This window comes from Cetorhinus maximus, unplaced genomic scaffold (genome assembly GCF_964194155.1).
Source record: "Cetorhinus maximus unplaced genomic scaffold, sCetMax3.hap1.1 HAP1_SCAFFOLD_2121, whole genome shotgun sequence".
Classification (NCBI taxonomy): Eukaryota; Metazoa; Chordata; class Chondrichthyes; order Lamniformes; family Cetorhinidae; genus Cetorhinus; species Cetorhinus maximus.
In genome coordinates this window covers 23876-42673 of record NW_027598060.1, presented here as the reverse complement: position 1 = coordinate 42673, position 18798 = coordinate 23876, and the positions used below count along the sequence as shown (strand labels likewise).

The 18798-nt window shown below is 54.4% G+C and overlaps 1 pseudogene across 1 annotated transcript in view; it reads right to left on the bottom strand.

The window, feature by feature from the left end:
• Positions 1 to 246: 246 nt before the first annotated feature.
• Positions 247 to 18798, bottom strand: part of LOC144677008 (sodium/potassium-transporting ATPase subunit alpha-2-like) — a 41716-nt pseudogene continuing 23164 nt past the window's right edge. Inside the window, exons 8-9 of the transcript XR_013575474.1 lie at positions 3839 to 3930; positions 247 to 648 (exon numbers count right to left, since the gene is read on the bottom strand). The product of XR_013575474.1 is annotated as a sodium/potassium-transporting ATPase subunit alpha-2-like (transcript). The remainder of the gene's footprint in view (positions 649 to 3838; positions 3931 to 18798) is intronic.

Here is an 18798-nt window from a genome sequence, read left to right as displayed (position 1 = left end):
ACTCCCTCCCTAACAGCACTGTGGGTGTACCTACACCACAGGGACTGCAGCGGTTCAGGAAGGCAGCTCACCCCCACCTTCTCAAGGTGCAACTAGGGATGGGCAATAAATGCTGGGTCCGGCCAGCGAAGACCCACATCCCATGAATTAATTTTAAAGAATGCCTCACAGTCACGCACACGCACTCTCAAACACTCTCAGGCGTCCACGCAGATGTTGAGCCAGAGACCAACGGACACAAATGGTCTGAGTGAAGAAGTCATTTTAATTACGAGTACAGAAATTTCTGACACAGTCAAAGAGTTTGATTATCTTGGAGGGAGAAGGGGGAGGGAGGAGAGGTGGAAGGGAGATTGTGGGAGGGGGGATGGAGGGAGAGATGGAGGGAAGGACGTGGAAGGAGGGGAGGGGAGTGGGAAGGGAAGAGGTGAAGGATGGGGTAGGGAGGGAAGAAGGGATGGGGTAGGGAGGGAGGATGGGGTAGGGAAGGAGGAAGGGCGGAAATGTGGAGGGAGGGAGGGAACAACACACTAAGCTCACGAGCTGACTCCTCTTGTCGCGAGGGCTCACTAAAGGAGGAGAGTTGTCCGAGGGACAGGAGAGGATGTGATGCGGCTCCTCAGTAATATGTCTCTTGTTCGACCCAACCTGTGGATCAAAGACAGAAAGATGTCACCCATCCCGAAAATTCATCCACCCTCCCCCTCTCCAATCCCCACCCCACAGTGTGGTCGTGAAGTCGGCACAGGCACAGCAGGATCCCACCCAAACCCTTTTGTTCCCTCCACAAGGGTGAGCGGTTTCATCGAAACTAGGAGCAGGAGTAGGCCATTCGGCCCTTCGAGCCTGCTCCGCCATTCAATACGATCGTGGCTGATCCTCGATCTCTTCACACTTATCCACGTTACACTGGTATCTGCCATGTATTTACCCACTCACTCAACCTGTCTAAATCGCCTCGAAGCCTCTTAACCTCCTCCTCGCCGCTCACATTCCCACCAAGTTTCGGGTCATCGGCAAACATGGAAATACTACATTTGGCTCCCTCATCCACATCATTGGTATAGATTGTCAACAGCTGGGGCCCAAGCGCTGATCCCTGTGGGTATCCCACCAGTCAACACCTGCCCCTCTGAAAAAGACTCATTTATTCCTACTCCCTGTTTCCTGTCTGTTAACCAATTCTCAATCCATGCCAATATATGACCCCCACTCCTCAGGTGCTTTATCCTTGCATGCTAACTTCTTATGTGGGACTTGATCAGAAGGTTTTGGGAAATCCAAATACACCACATCCACTGGTTCTCCCTTATCTATTCTCCCATTTACACCCTCAAAAGACTCCAGTAGGTTTGTCAAACATGATTTCCCTTTCGTAAATCCGTGTTGAGTTTGTCTACTCTCGTTGATATTTTCTAAGTGTCCTGTTATCATGTCCTTTCCAATAGACTCTAGCATTTTCCTTCCCACTGATGTTGGGCCAACTGGTCTGTAATTCCCTTTTCTTCCCTCCCCCCCTGTTTTAAATAGTGGGGGTTACATTTGCCACCCTCCAATCTGCAGGGGCTGTTCCAGAATCTCCAGAATTTTGGAAGATGACAACTAACACATCCACTGTTCCCACGGCCACCTCCTTTAGTGCTCTGGGATGTAGATTATCGAGTACTGGGGGATTGATCGGCTTTTAGCCCCATCAATTTCTCCAGCACCTATTGTTTTAGTGATACCAATTTCCTTCAATTCCTCCTCCTCGCTAGACCCTTTGTTCCCCAGTATTTCTGGGGAATTATGTGTGTCTTCCTCCGTGAAGACAGAACTAAAGGAGTCGTTTAATTGCTCTGCCATTTCCTTGTTCTCTCTTAGAAATTCTCCCGTTTCTGGACTGTAAGGGACCTACATTAGTCTTCACCAAACTTTTCCTTCGTAGGTGCTGATGGAAGCTTTTACAGTCCTCTGTTATGCTCCTTGCAAGTTTACTCTCATACTCTATTTGTCCCCATCTTAATCAAATCTCTTGGTCCTCCTTGGCTGAATTCTACACTGCTCCCAATCCTCAGCCTTTCTCTAGCAACTTTACATGATTCCTCTTTGGGTCTAATACTACCCTTAATTCCTTTCGTTAACCATGATTGGGCCACTTTCCTGAAATATTAGCTATTGCCTATCCATTGCCTTTTAATGAACCTCCCCAACCTATCATAGCCAACTCACGCCTCATACCTTCGTAGTTTCCTTTGTTTGGATTTAGGACCCTAGTTTCAGATCGGGCCATTTCACTTTCCCATCCTAATGAAGAATTCTGTCACGTTATGGTCACTCTTCCCTAAAGGACCCCTGCACAACAAGATTATTAGTTAACCCCTTCTCGTTGCACAATACCAAATCTAGGGTAGCCTTTCCCTAGTCGGTTCAAAGAACAAAGAACAAGGAAAAGTACAGCACAGGAACAGGCCCTTCGGCCCTCCAAGCCTGCGCCCATCATATTGCCCGTCAAACTAAAACATTTTGCACTCCCGGGGTCCGTATCCCTCTATTCCCGTCCTATTCATGTATTTGTCAAGCTGCCTCTTAAACACCACTATCGTACCTGCTTCCACCACCTCCTCTGGCAGCGAATTCCAGACACTCACTACCCTCTGCGTAAAAAAACTTGCCCCGCACATCTCCTCTATAGTTTTCTCCTCTCACCTTAAATCTATGTCCCCTAGTAATTGACTCTTCCACCCTGGGGAAAAAAAGCTTCTGACTATCTACTCTGTCCATGCCACTCATAATTTTGTAAACTTCTATCAAGTCGCCCCTCAATCTCCGTCGCTCTAGTGAGAACAATCCGAGTTTCTCCAACCTCTCCTCATAGCTAATAACCTCCAGACCAGGCAGCATCCTGGTAAACCTCCTCTGCACCCTCTCCAACGCCTCCATATCCTTCTGGTAATGTGGTGACCAGAAATGCACGCAATATTCCAAGTGTGGCCTAACCCAGGTTCTACACAGCTGCAGCATGACTTCCCAGCTTTTATACTCAATACCCCTGCCGATGAAGGCAAGCATGCCATATGCCTTCCTGACTACCTTATCCACCTGCGTTGCCACTTTCAGTGACCTGTGGACCTGTACGCCCAGATCCCTCTGCCCGTCCATGCGCTTAAGGGCTCCTCGACATATTGGTCTAAAAAAACCATCTCGTACACACTCCAGGAATTCATCCGACACAATATTATTGCTAATTTGGTTCGCCCAGTCTATATGTAAATTAAAGTCGCCCACGATGTTTAAGAAATGTATTCATGGGATGTGGGCGTCGCTGACTAGGCCAGCATTTATTGCCCATCCCCAAATGCCCTGTTCAGGGGGGGGTATCTAAGAGTTAACCACATTGCTGTGGGTCTGGAGTCACCTGTAGGCCAGACCAGGGTAAGGACAGGTTTCTTCCCCTAAAGGGCATGAGTGAACCAGATGGGTTTTTATTGCTGTAGCACCCTTGTTACCCGCTTCTCTAATTTCCTGTTTAATGACGCTTCCCCCAACTTATCCTTACGTTTGGAGGCCTATAGACAACTCCCACTAATGTTTTCTGTCCCTTGTTGCTTCTTAGCTCCACCCAGACCGATTCCACATCTAGATTTTCTCAGCCAATATCCTCTCTCACTGTCGCACTGATCTCACCCTTAACCAACGACACCAGGCCATCTCCTTTCTGCCTGTCCGTCCTCAATATCGGGCACCCTTGGATATTCACTGCTCAGCCTGGGCTACCCTGCAGCCGGCATATGGCCCCCACCGACCACCCCCGCCAAACCACCAGCAACCAGAGGAAATTTCCGGAAGAATTTCTCACCTCCCGGATATTGGCGGAGGATGAATTTGCGAACCTCGTCGTAGACGAAGATCAGGAGGCTGTAGGGGAAGGCGCAGAACCACCAGGGCAGCCTGTGGATCGAGGGAGGGAGAGAGAGAGGGAGAGAGAGAGAGAAAGGGTAAAAGGGAGAGAGAGAGCACATGGAGAGCCATTTTACAACTCATCCCAGTTTTCCAATTTCTCTGTAACTTCCTCCAGCCCCCTACAACCCTCCCTATCTCTGTAACCCTCTCCAGCCCCTACAACCCTCCCTATCTCTGTAACCCTCTCCAGCCCCCAACAACCCTCCCTATCTCTGTAAACTCCTCCAGCCCCTACAACCCTCCCTATCTCTGTAAACTCCTCCAGCCCCTACAACCCTCCCTATCTCTGTCACCTCCTCCAGCCCCTACAACCCTCCCTATCTCTGTAACCTCCTCCAGCCCATACGACCCCTCCCTATCTCTGTAACCTCCTCCAGCCCCTACACCCCTCCCTATCTCTGTAGCCTCCTCCAGCCCCTACACCCCTCCCTATCTCTGAAAACTCCTCCAGTCCCTACAACCCTGCCTATCTCTGTAACCTCCTCCAGTCCCTACAACCCTCCCTATCTCTGTAACTTCCTCCAGTCCCTACAACGCTCCCTATGTCTGTAACCACCTCCAGCCCCTACAACCCTCCCTATCTCTGTAACCTCCTCCAGCCTCTACAACACTCCCTATCTCTGTCGCCTCCTCCAGCACCTACAACCCACCCTATCTCTGTCACCTCCTCCAGCCCCCTACAACCCTCCCTATCTCTGTAACCCTCCTTCAGCCCCTACACCCCTCCCTATCTCTGTACCCTCCTCCAGTCCCTACAACCCTCCCTATCACTGTAACTTCCTCCAGCCCCTACAACCCTCCCTATCTCTGTAACCTCCTCCAGTCCCTACAACCCTCCCTATCTCTGTAACCTCCTCCAGTCCCTACACCCCTCCCTATCTCTGTAACCTCCTCCAGCCCCTACACCCCACCCTATCTCTGTAACCTCCTCCAGTCCAAACAAAACTCCCTATCTCTGTAACCTCCTCCAGTCCCTACACCCCTCCCTATTTCTGTAACCTCCTCCAGCCCCTACACACCTCCCTATCTCTGTAAACTCCTCCAGTCCCTACAACCCTCCCTATCTCTGTAACCTCCTCCAGTCCCTACAACCCTCCCTATCTCTGTAACCTCCTCCAGTCCCTACAACCCTCCCTATCTCTGCAACCTCCTCCAGCCTCTACAACCCTCCCAATCTCTGTCACCTCCTCCAGCCCCCACAACCCTCCCTATCTCTGTAACCTCCTCCAGCCCCTACACCCCACCCTATCTCTGTAACCTCCTCCAGCCCCTACAACCCTCCCTATCTCTGTAACCACCTCCAGCCCCTACAACCGTCCCTATCTCTGTAACCTCCTCCAGCCCCTACAACCCTCCCTATCTCCGTAACCTTCTCCAGCCCCCTACAACCCACCCTATCTCTGTAACCCTCCTCCAGCCTCTACAACCCTCCCTATCTCTGTAACCTCTTCCAGCCCCTACAACCCTCCCTATCTCTGTAACCTCCTCCAGCCCTACAACACTCCCTGTCTCTGTAACCTCCTACAGCTCCTACAACCCTCCATATCTCTATAACTTCCTCCAGCCCTTACAACCCTCCCTATCTCTGTAACCTCCTCCAGCCCCTACAACCCTCCATATGTCTGTAACCTCCTCCAGTCCCTACAACCCTCCCTATATCTGTAACCTCCTCCAGCCCCTACAACCCTCCCTATCTCTGTAACCTCCTCCAGCCCCTACACCCCTCCCTATCTTTGTAACCTCCTCCAGTCCCTACAACCCTCCCTATCTCTGTAACCTCCTCCAGTCCCTACAACCCTCCCTATCACTGTAACCTCCTTCAGCCCCTGCAACCCTCCCTATCTCTGTAACCTCCTCCAGCCTCTACAACCCTCCCTATCTCTGTCACCTCCTCCAGCCCCTACAACCCTCCCTATCTCTGTAACCTCCTCTAGCCCTGACAACCCTCCCTATCTCTGTAACCTCCTCCAGCCCCTACAACCCTCCATATGTCTGTAACCTGCGCCAGCCCCTACAACCCTCCCTATTTCTGTAACCTCCTCCAGCCCCAACAACGCTCCCTATCTCTGTAACCTCCTCCAGCCCCTACAACCCTCCCTATCTCTGTAACCTCCTCCAGCCCCTACAACCCTCCCTATCTCTGTAACCTCCTCCAGCCCCTACACCCCTCCCTATCTCTGTAACCTCCTCCAACCCCCTACAACGCTCCCTATCTCTGTAACCTCCTCCAGTCACCTACACCCCTCCCTATCTCTGTAACCTCCTCCAACCCCCTACAACGCTCCCTATCTCTGTTACCTCCTCCAGTCCCTACAACCCTCCCTTTCTCTGTAACCTCCTCCAGTCCCTACAACCCTCCCTTTCTCTGTAACCTCCTCCAGTCCCTACAACCCTCCCTATCTCTGTAACCTCCTCCAGCCTCTACCACCCTCCCTATCTCTGTAACCCCCGCCAGCCCCTACAACCCTCCCTATCTCTGTAACCTCCTCCAGCCCCTACAACCCTCCCTATCTCCGTAACCTCCTCCAACCCCTACAACCCACCCTATCTCTGTAACCTCCTCCAACCACTACAACCCTCCCTATCTCTGTCACCTCCTCCAGCCCCCTACAACCCTCCCTATCTCTGTAACCCTCCTCCAGCCCCTACACCCCTCCCTATCTCTGTAACCTCCTCCAGACCCTACAACCCTCCCTATCTCTGTAACCTCCTCCAGCCCCCAACAACCCTCCCTATCTCTGTAACCTCCTCCAGCCCCCAACAACCCACCCCATATCTGTAACCTCCTCCAGCCCCTACAATCCTCCCTATCTCTGTAACCTCCTCCAGCCCCTACAACCCTCCCCATCTCTGTAACCTCCTCCAGCCCCTACAACCCTCCCTATCTCTGTCACCTCCTCCAGCCCCTACAACCCTCCCTATCTCTGTAACATCCTCCAGCCCATTCGACCCCTCCCTATCTCTGTAACCTCCTCCAGCCCCTACACCCCACCCTATCTCTGTAACCTCCTCCAGTCCCTACAACTCTCCCTATCTCTGTAACCTCCTCCAGTCCCTAAAACCCTCCCTATCTCTGTAACCTCCTCCAGCCTCTACAACCCTCCCTATCTCTGTAACACTCCTCCAGCCTCTACAACCCTCCCTATCTCTGTAACCTCCTCCAGTCCCTACAACCCTCCCTATCTCTGTAACCTCCTCCAGACCCTACAACCCTCCCTATCTCTGTAACCTCCTCCAGCCTCTACAACCCACCCTATCTCTGTAACCTCCTCCAGCCCCTACAACCCTCCCTATCTCTGTAACCTCCTCCAGCCCCCTACAACCCTCCCTATCTCTGTAACCCTCCTCCAGCCTCTACAACCCTCCCTATCTCTGTAACCTCCTCCAGCCCCTACAACCCTCCCTATCTCTGTAACCTCCTCCAGCCCTACAACCCTCCCTATCTCTGTAACCTCCTCCAGCCCCTACAACCCTCCCTATCTCTGTAACCTCCTCCAGCCCCTACAAACCTCCCCATCTCTGTAACCTCCTCCAGCCCCTACAACCCTCCCTATCTCTGTCACCTCCTCCAGCCCCTACAACCCTCCATATCTCTGTAACATCCTCCAGCCCATTCGAACCCTCCCTATCTCTGTAACCTCCTCCAGCCCCTACACCCCTCCCTATCTCTGTAACCTCCTCCAGTCCCTACAACCCTCCCTATCTCTGTAAACTCCTCCAGTCCCTACAACCCTCCCTATCTCTGTAACATCCTCCAGCCCCTACACCCCACCATATCTCTGTAACCTCCTCCAGCCCCTATAACCCTCCCTATCTCTGTAACCTCCTCCAGCCCCTACAACCCTCCCTATCTCTGTAACCTCCTCCAGCCCCTACAACCCTCCATATCTCTGTAACCTCCTCCAGCCCCAACAACGCTCCCTATCTCTGTAACCTCCTCCAGCCCCTACAACCCTCCCTATCTCTGTAACCTCCTCCAGCCCCTACAACCCTCCCTATCTCTGTAACCTCCTCCAGCCTATACACCCCTCCCTATCTCTGTAACCTCCTCCAACCCCCTACAACGCTCCGTATCTCTGTAACCTCCTCCAGTCACCTACACCCCTCCCTATCTCTGTAACCTACTTCAGCCCCTACAACCCACCCTATCTCTGTTACCTCCTCCAGTCCCTACAACCCTCCCTTTCTCTGTAACCTCCTCCAGTCCCTACAACCCTCCCTTTCTCTGTAACCTCCTCCAGTCCCTACAACCCTCCCTATCTCTGTAACCTCCTCCAGCCTCTACCACCCTCCCTATATCTGTAACCCCCGCCAGCCCCTACAACCCTCCCTATCTCTGTAACCTCCTCCAGCCCCTACAACCCTCCCTATCTCCGTAACCTCCTCCAACCCCTACAACCCACACTATCTCTGTAACCTCCTCCAACCACTACAACCCTCCCTATCTCTGTCACCTCCTCCAGCCCCCTACAACCCTCCCTATCTCTGTAACCCTCCTCCAGCCCCTACAACCCTCCCTATCTCTGTAACCTCCTCCAGACCCTACAACCCTCCCTATCTCTGTAACCTCCTCCAGCCCCCAACAACCCTCCCTATCTCTGTAACATCCTCCAGCCCATTCGACCCCTCCCTATCTCTGTAACCTCCTCCAGCCCCTACACCCCTCCCTATCTCTGTAACCTCCTCCAGTCCCTACAACTCTCCCTATCTCTGTAACCTCCTCCAGTCCCTAAAACCCTCCCTATCTCTGTAACCTCCTCCAGCCTCTACACCCCTCCCTATCTCTGTAACCTCCTCCAGTCCCTACAACTCTCCCTATCTCTGTAACCTCCTCCAGTCCCTACAACCCTCCCTATCTCTGTAACCTCCTCCAGACCCTACAACCCTCACTATCTCTGTAACCTCCTCCAGCCTCTACAACCCTCCCTATCTCTGTAACCTCCTCCAGCCCCTACAACCCTCCCTATCTCTGAAACCTCCTCCAGCCCCCTACAACCCTCCCTATCTCTGTAACCCTCCTCCAGCCTCTACAACCCTCCCTATCTCTGTAACCTCCTCCAGCCCCTACAACCCTCCCTATCTCTGTAACATCCTCCAGCCCTACAACCCTCCCTATCTCTGTAACCTCCTCCAGCCCCTAAATCCCTCCATATCTCTGTAACCTCCTCCAGCCCCTACACCCCTCCGTATCTCTGTAACCTCCTCCAGTCCCTACAACCCTCCCTATCTCTGTAACCTCCTCCAGTCCCTACAACCCTCCCTATCTCTGTAACCTCCTCTAGCCCTGACAACCCTCCCTATATCTGTAACCTCCTCCAGCCCCTATACCCCACCCTATCTCTGTAACCTCCTCCAGACCCTACAACCCTCCCTATCTCTGTAACCTCCTCCAGCCCCCAACAACCCTCCCTATCTCTGTAACCTCCTCCAGCCCCCAACAACCCACCCCATATCTGTAACCTCCTCCAGCCCCTACAACCCTCCCTATCTCTGTAACCTCCTCCAGCCCCTACAAACCTCCCCATCTCTGTAACCTCCTCCAGCCCCTACAACCCTCCCTATCTCTGTCACCTCCTCCAGACCCTACAACCCTCCCTATCTCTGTAACATCCTCCAGCCCATTCGACCCCTCCCTATCTCTGTAACCTCCTCCAGCCCCTACACCCCTCCCTATCTCTGTAACCTCCTCCAGTCCCTACAACCCTCCCTATCTCTGTAACCTCCTCCAGTCCCTACAACCCTCCCTATCTCTGTAACCTCCTCCAGCCCCTACACCCCACCATATCTCTGTAACCTCCTCCAGCCCCTACAACCCTCCCTATCTCTGTAACCTCCTCCAGCCCCTACAACCCTCCCTATCTCTGTAACCTCCTCCAGCCCCTACAACCCTCCCTATCTCTGTAACCTCCTCCAGCCCCCTACAACCCTCCCTATCTCTGTAACCCTCCTACAGCCTCTACAACCCTCCCTATCTCTGTAACATCCTCCAGCCCCTACAACCCTCCCTATCTCTGTAACCTCCTCCAGCCCTACAACCCTCCCTATCTCTGTAACCTCCTCCAGCCCCTACACCCCTCCCTATCTCTGTAACCTCCTCCAGTCCCTACAACCCTCCCTATCTCTGTAACCTCCTCCAGTCCCTACAACCCTCCCTATCTCTGTAACCTCCTCTAGCCCTGACAACCCTCCCTATCTCTGTAACCTCCTCCAGCCCCTATACCCCACCCTATCTCTGTAACCTCCTCCAGCCCCTACAACCCTCCATATGTCTGTAACCTCCGCCAGCCCCTACAACCCTCCCTATCTCTGTAACCTCCTCCAGCCCCTACAACGCTCCCTATCTCTGTAACCTCCTCCAGCCCCTACAACCCTCCCTATCTCTGTAACCTCCTCCAGCCCCTACAACCCTCCCTATCTCTGTAACCTCCTCCAGCCCCTACAACCCTCCCTATCTCTGTAACCTCCTCCAACCCCCTACAACCCTCCCTATCTCTGTAACCTCCTCCAGTCACCTACACCCCTCCCTATCTCTGTAACCTACTCCAGCCCCTACAACCCACCCTATCTCTGTTACCTCCTCCAGTCCCTACAACCCTCCCTATCTCTGTAACCTCCTCCAGCCCCTACAACCCTCCCTATCTCGGTATCCTCCTCCAGTCCCTACACCCCTCCCTATCTCTGTAACCTCCTCCAGCCCCTACACCCCTCCCTATCTCTGTAACCTCCTCCAGTCCCTACAACCCTCCCTATCTCTGTAACCTCCTCCAGTCCCTACAACCCTCCCTATCTCTGTAACCTTCTCCAGCCTCTACAACCCTCCCTATCTCTGTAACCTCCTCCAGCCCCTACAACCCTCCCTATCTCTGTAACCTCCTCCAGCCCCTACACCCCTCCCTATCTCTGTAACCTCCTCCAGCCCCTACAACCCTCCCTATCTCTGTAACCTCCTCCAGCCCCCTACAACCCTCCCTATCTCTGTAACCCTCCTCCAGCCTCTACAACCCTCCCTATCTCTGTAACCTCCTCCAGCCCCTACAACCCTCCCTATCTCTGTAACCTCCTCCAGCCCTACAACCCTCCCTATCTCTGTAACCTCCTTCAGCCCCTGCAACCCTCCCTATCTCTGTAACCTCCTCCAGCCTCTACAACCCTCCCTATCTCTGTCACCTCCTCCAGCCCCTACAACCCTCCCTATCTCTGTAACCTCCTCTAGCCGTGACAACCCTCCCCATCTCTGTAACCTCCTCCAGCCCCTACAACCCTCCCTATCTCTGTAACCTCCGCCAGCCCCTACAACCCTCCCTATTTCTGTAACCTCCTCCAGCCCCTACAACGCTCCCTATCTCTGTAACCTCCTCCAGCCCCTACAACCCTCCGTATCTCTGTAACCTCCTCCAGCCCCTACAACCCTCCCTATCTCTGTAACCTCCTCCAGCCCCTACGCCCCTCCCTATCTCTGTAACCTCCTCCAACCCCCTACAACGCTCCCTATCTCTGTAACCTCCTCCAGTCACCTACACCCCTCCCTATCTCTGTAACCTACTTCAGCCCCTACAACCCACCCTATCTCTGTTACCTCCTCCAGTCCCTACAACCCTCCCTTTCTCTGTAACCTCCTCCAGTCCCTACAACCCTCCCTTTCTCTGTAACCTCCTCCAGCCCCTCCAACCCTCCCTATCTCTGTAACCTCCTCCAGCCTCTACCACCCTCCCTATCTCTGTAACCCCCGCCAGCCCCTACAACCCTCCCTATCTCTGTAACCTCCTCCAGCCCCTACAACCCTCCCTATCTCCGTAACCTCCTCCAACCCCTACAACCCTCCCTATCTCTGTCACATCCTCCAACCCCTACAACCCTCCCTATCTCTGTCACCTCCTCCAGCCCCCTACAACCCTCCCTATCTCTGTAACCCTCCTCCAGCCCCTACACCCCTCCCTATCTCTGTAACCTCCTCCAGACCCTACAACCCTCCCTATCTCTGTAACCTCCTCCAGCCCCCAACAACCCTCCCTATCTCTGTAACCTCCTCCAGCCCCCAACAACCCACCCCATATCTGTAACCTCCTCCAGCCCCTACAACCCTCCCTATCACTGTAACCTCGTCCAGCCCCTACAACCCTCCCCATCTCTGTAACCTCCTCCAGCCCCTACAACCCTACCTATCTCTGTCACCTCCTCCAGCCCCTACAACCCTCCCTATCTCTGTAACATCCTCCAGCCCATTCGACCCCTCCCTATCTCTGTAACCTCCTCCAGCCCCTACACCCCTCCCTATCTCTGTAACCGCCTCCAGTCCCTACAACCCTCCCTATCTCTGTAACCTCCTCCAGTCCCTACAACCCTCCCTATCTCTGTAACCTCCTCCAGCCTCTACAACCCTCCCTATCTCTGTAACCCTCCTCCAGCCTCTACAACCCTCCCTATCTCTGTAACCTCCTCCAGTCCCTACAACCATCCCTATCTCTGTAACCTCCTCCAGTCCATACAACCCTCCCTATCTCTGTAACCTCCTCCAGCCCCCAACAACCCACCCCATATCTGTAACCTCCTCCAGCCCCTACAACCCTCCCTATCACTGTAACCTCGTCCAGCCCCTACAACCCTCCCCATCTCTGTAACCTCCTCCAGCCCCTACAACCCTACCTATCTCTGTCACCTCCTCCAGCCCCTACAACCCTCCCTATCTCTGTAAAATCCTCCAGCCCATTCGACCCCTCCCTATCTCTGTAACCTCCTCCAGCCCCTACACCCCTCCCTATCTCTGTAACCGCCTCCAGTCCCTACAACCCTCCCTATCTCTGTAACCCCCTCCAGTCCCTACAACCCTCCCTATCTCTGTAACCTCCTCCAGCCTCTACAACCCTCCCTATCTCTGTAACCCTCCTCCAGCCTCTACAACCCTCCCTATCTCTGTAACCTCCTCCAGTCCCTACAACCATCCCTATCTCTGTAACCTCCTCCAGTCCATACAACCCTCCCTATCTCTGTAACCTCCTCCAGTCCCTACAACCCTCCCTATCTCTGTAACCTCCTCCAGCCTCTACAACCCTCCCTATCTCTGTAACCCTCCTCCAGCCTCTACAACCCTCCCTATCTCTGTAACCTGCTCCAGTGCCTGCAACCCTCCCTATCTCTGTAACCTCCTCCAGACCCTACAACCCTCCCTATCTCTGTAACCTCCTCCAGCCTCTACAACCCTCCCTATCTCTGTAACCTCCTCCAGCCCCTACAACGTTCCCTATCTCTGTAACCTCCTCTAGCCCCCTACAACCCTCCCTATCTCTGTAACCCTCCTCCAGCCTCTACAACCCTCCCTATCTCTGTAACCTCCTCCAGCCCCTACAACCCTCCCTATCTCTGTAACCTCCTCCAGCCCTACAACCCTCCCTATCTCTGTCACCTCCTCCAGCCCCTACATCCCTCCATATCTCTGTAACCTCCTCCAGCCCCTACACCGCTCCCTATCTCTGTAACCTCCTCCAGTCCCTACAACCCTCCCTATCTCTGTAACCTCCTCCAGTCCCTACAACCCTCCCTATCTCTGTAACCTCCTCTAGCCCTGACAACCCTCCCTATCTCTGTAACCTCCTCCAGCCCCTATACCACACCCTATCTCTGTAACCTCCTCCAGACACTACAACCCTCCCTATCTCTGTAACCTCCTCCAGCCCCCAACAACCCTCCCTATCTCTGTAACCTCCTCCAGCCCCCAACAACCCACCCCATATCTGTAACCTCCTCCAGCCCCTACAACCCTCCCTATCTCTGTAACCTCCTCCAGCCCCTACAAACCTCCCCATCTCTGTAACCTCCTCCAGCCCCTACAACCCTCCCTATCTCTGTCACCTCCTGCAGCCCCTACAACCCTCCCTATCTCTGTAACATCCTCCAGCCCATTCGACCCCTCCCTATCTCTGTAACCTCCTCCAGCCCCTACACCCCTCCCTATCTCTGTAACCTCCTCCAGTCCCTACAACCCTCCCAATCTCTGTAACATCCTCCAGTCCCTACAACCCTCCCTATCTCTGTAACCTCCTCCAGCCTCTACAACCCTCCCAATCTCTGTCACCTCCTCCAGCCCCTACAACCCTCCCTATCTCTGTAACCTCCTCCAGCCCCTACACCCCACCATATCTCTGTAACCTCCTCCAGCCCCTACAACCCTCCCTATCTCTGTAACCTCCTCCAGCCCCTACAACCCTCCCTATCTCTGTAACCTCCTCCAGCCCCTACAGCCCTCCCTATCTCTGTAACCTCCTCCAGCCCCCTACAACCCTCCCTATCTCTGTAACCCTCCTCCAGCCCCTACAACCCTCCCTATCTCTGTAACCTCCTCCAGCCCTACAACCCTCCCTATCTCTGTAACCTCCTCCAGCCCCTACACCCCTCCCTATCTCTGTAACCTCCTCCAGTCCCTACAACCCTCCCTATCTCTGTAACCTCCTCCAGTCCCTACAACCCTCCCTATCTCTGTAACCTCCTCTAGCCCTGACAACCCTCCCTATCTCTGTAACCTCCTCCAGCCCCTATACCCCACCCTATCTCTGTAACCTCCTCCAGCCCCTACAACCCTCCATATGTATGTAACCTCCGCCAGCCCCTACAACCCTCCCTATCTCTGTAACCTCCTCCAGCCCCTACAATGCTCCCTATCTCTGTAACCTCCTCCAGCCCCTACAACCCTCCCTATCTCTGTAACCTCCTCCAGCCCCTACAACCCTCCCTATATCTGTAACCTCCTACAGCCCCTACAACCCTCCCTATCTCTGTAACCTCCTCCAACCCCCTACAACCCTCCCTTTCTCTGTAACCTCCTCCAGTCAGCTACACCCCTCCCTATCTCTGTAACCTACTCCAGCCCCTACAAACCACCCTATCTCTGTTACCTCCTCCAGTCCCTACAACCCTCCCTATCTCTGTAACCTCCTCCAGCCCCTACAACCCTCCCTATCTCGGTAACCTCCTCCAGTCCCTACACCCCTCCCTATCTCTGTAACCTCCTCCAGCCCCTACACCCCTCCCTATCTCTGTAACCTCCTCCAGTCCCTACAACCCTCCCTATCTCTGTAACCTCCTCCAGTCCCTACAACCCTCCCTATCTCTGTAACCTCCTCCAGCCTCTACAACCCTCCCTATCTCTGTAACCTCCTCCAGCCTCTACAACCCTCCCTATCTCTGTAACCTCCTCCAGCCCCTACACCCCTCCCTATCTCTGTAACCTCCTCCAGCCCCTACAACCCTCCCTATCTCTGTAACCTCCTCCATTCCCCTACAACCCTCCCTATCTCTGTAACCCTCCTCCAGCCTCTACAACCCTCCCTATCTCTGTAACCTCCTCCAGCCCCTACAACCCTCCCTATCTCTGTAACCTCCTCCAGCCCTACAACCCTCCCTATCTCTGTAACCTCCTTCAGCCCCTGCAACCCTCCCTATCTCTGTAACCTCCTCCAGCCTCTACAACCCTCCCTATCTCTGTCACCTCCTCCAGCCCCTACAACCCTCCCTATCTCTGTAACCTCCTCTAGCCCTGACAACCCTCCTATCTCTGTAACCTCCTCCAGCCCCTACAACCCTCCCCATCTCTGTAACCTCCGCCAGCCCCTACAACCCTCCCTATTTCTGTAACCTCCTCCAGCCCCTACAACGCTCCCTATCTCTGTAACCTCCTCCAGCCCCTACAACCCTCCCTATCTCTGTAACCTCCTCCAGCCCCTACAACCCTCCCTATCGCTGTAACCTCCTCCAGCCCCTACACCCCTCCCTATCTCTGTAACCTCCTCCAACCCCCTACAACGCTCCCTATCTCTGTAACCTCCTCCAGTCACCTACACCCCTCCCTATCTCTGTAACCTACTTCAGCCCCTACAACCCACCCTATCTCTGTTACCTCCTCCAGTCCCTACAACCCTCCCTTTCTCTGTAACCTCCTCCAGTCCCTACAACCCTCCCTTTCTCTGTAACCTCCTCCAGCCCCTGCAACCCTCCCTATCTCTGTAACCTCCTCCAGCCTCTACCACCCTCCCTATCTCTGTAACCCCCGCCAGCCCCTACAACCCTCCCTATCTCTGTAACCTCATCCAGCCCCTACAACCCTCCCTATCTCCGTAACCTCCTCCAACCCCTACAACCCTCGCTATCTCTGTAACCTCCTCCAACCCCTACAACCCTCCCTATCTCTGTCACCTCCTCCAGCCCCCTACAACCCTCCCTATCTCTGTAACCCTCCTCCAGCCCCTACACCCCTCCCTATCTCTGTAACCTCCTCCAGACCCTACAACCCTCCTTATCTCTGTAACCTCCTCCAGCCCCCAACAACCCTCCCTTTCTCTGTAACCTCCTCCAGCCCACAACAACCCACCCCATATCTGTAACCTCCTCCAGCCCCTACAACCCTCCCTATCTCTGTAACCTCCTCCAGCCCCTACAACCCTCCCCATCTCTGTAACCTCCTCCAGCCGCTACAACCCTCCCTATCTCTGTCACCTCCTCGAGCCCCTACAACCCTCCCTATCTCTGTAACATCCTCCAGCCCATTCGACCCCTCCCTATCTCTGTAACCTCCTCCAGCCCCTACACCCCTCCCTATCTCTGTAACCTCCTCCAGTCCCTACAACCCTCCCTAACTCTGTAACCTCCTCCAGTCCCTACAACCCTCCCTATCTCTGTAACCTCCTCCAGCCTCTACAACCCTCCCTATCTCTGTAACCCTCCTCCAGCCTCTACAACCCTCCCTATCTCTGTAACCTCCTCCAGTCCCTACAACCCTCCCTATCTCTGTAACCTCCTCCAGTCCCTACAACCCGCCCTATCTCTGTAACCTCCTCCAGCCTCTACAACCCTCCCTATCTCTGTAACCTCCTCCAGCCCCTACAACCCTCCCTATCTCTGTAACCTCCTCCAGCCCCCTACAACCCTCCCTATCTCTGTAACCCTCCTCCAGCCTCTACAACCCTCCCTATCTCTGTAACCTCCTCCAGCCCCTACAACCCTCCCTATCTCTGTAACCTCCTCCAGCCCTACAACCCTCCCTATCTCTGTAACCTCCTCCAGCCCCTACACCCCTCCATATCTCTGTAACCTCCTCCAGCCCCTACACCCCTCCCTATCTCTGTAACCTCCTCCAGTCCCTACAACCCTCCCTATCTCTGTAACCTCCTCCAGTCCCTACAACCCTCCCTATCTCTGTAACCTCCTCTAGCCCTGACAACCCTCCCTATCTCTGTAACCTCCTCCAGCCCCGACACCCCTCCCCATCTCTGTAACCTCCTCCAGCCCTTACAACCCTCCCTATATCTGTAACCTCCTCCAGCCTCTACGCCCCTCCCTATCTCTGTAACCTCCTCCAGTCCCTACAACCCTCCCTATCTCTGTAACCTCCTCCAGCCCCTACAACCCTCCCTATCTCTGTAACCTCCTCTAGCCCTGACAACCCTCCCTATCTCTGTAAATCCTCCAGCCCCTACACCCCTCCCTATCTCTGTCACCTCCTCCAGCCCCTACAACCCTCCCTATCTCTGTAACCTCCTCCAGTCCCTACAACCCTCCCTATCTCTGTAACCTCCTCCAGCCCCTACAACCCTCCCTATCTCTGTAACCTCCTCCAGCCCTTACACCCCTCCCTATCTCTGTAACCTCCTCCAGCCTCTACACCCCTCCCTATCTCTGTAACCTCCTCCAGTCCCTACAACCCTCCCTATCTCTGTAACCTCCTCCAGCCCCTACAACCCTCCCTATCTCTGTAACCTCCTCTAGCCCTGACAACCCTCCCTATCTCTGTAACCTCCTCCAGCCCCTATACCCCACCCTATCTCTGTAACCTCCTCCAGCCCCTACAACCCTCCCTATCTCTGTAACCTCCTCCAGCCCCTACAACCCTCCCTATCTCTGTAACCTCCTCCAGCCCCTACACCCCTCCCTATCTCTGTAACCTCCTCCAACCCCCTACAACGCTCCCTATCTCTGTAACCTCCTCCAGTCACCTACACCCCTCCCTATCTCTGTAACCTACTTCAGCCCCTACAACCCACCCTATCTCTGTTACCTCCTCCAGTCCCTACAACCCTCCCTTTCTCTGTAACCTCCTCCAGTCCCTACAACCCTCCCTTTCTCTGTAATCTCCTCCAGTCCCTACAACCCTCCCTATCTCTGTAACCTCCTCCAGCCTCTACCACCCTCCCTATCTCTGTAACCCCGGCCAGCCCCTACAACCCTCCCTATCTCTGTAACCTCCTCCAGCCCCTACAACCCTCCCTATCTCCGTAACCTCCTCCAACCCCTACAAACCACCCTATCTCTGTAACCTCCTCCAACCCCTACAACCCTCCCTATCTCTGTCAGCTCCTCCAGCCCCCTACAACCCTCCCTATCTCTGTAACCCTCCTCGAGCCCCTACACCCCTCCCTATCTCTGTAACCTCCTCCAGACCCTACAACCCTCCCTATCTCTGTAACCTCCTCCAGCCCCCAACAACCCTCCCTATCTCTGTAACCTCCTCCAGCCCCCAACAACCCACCCCATATCTGTAACCTCCTCCAGCCCCTACAATCCTCCCTATCTCTGTAACCTCCTCCAGCCCCTACAACCCTCCCCATCTCTGTAACCTCCTCCAGCCCCTACAACCCTCCCTATCTCTGTCACCTCCTCCAGCCCCTACAACCCTCCCTATCTATGTAACATCCTCCAGCCCATTCGACCCCTCCCTATCTCTGTAACCTCCTCCAGCCCCTACAACCCTCCCTATCTCTGTAACCTCCTCCAGTCCATACAACTCTCCCTATCTCTGTAACCTCCTCCAGTCCCTACAACCCTCCCTATCTCTCTAACCTCCTCCAGCCTCCACAACCCTCCCTATCTCTG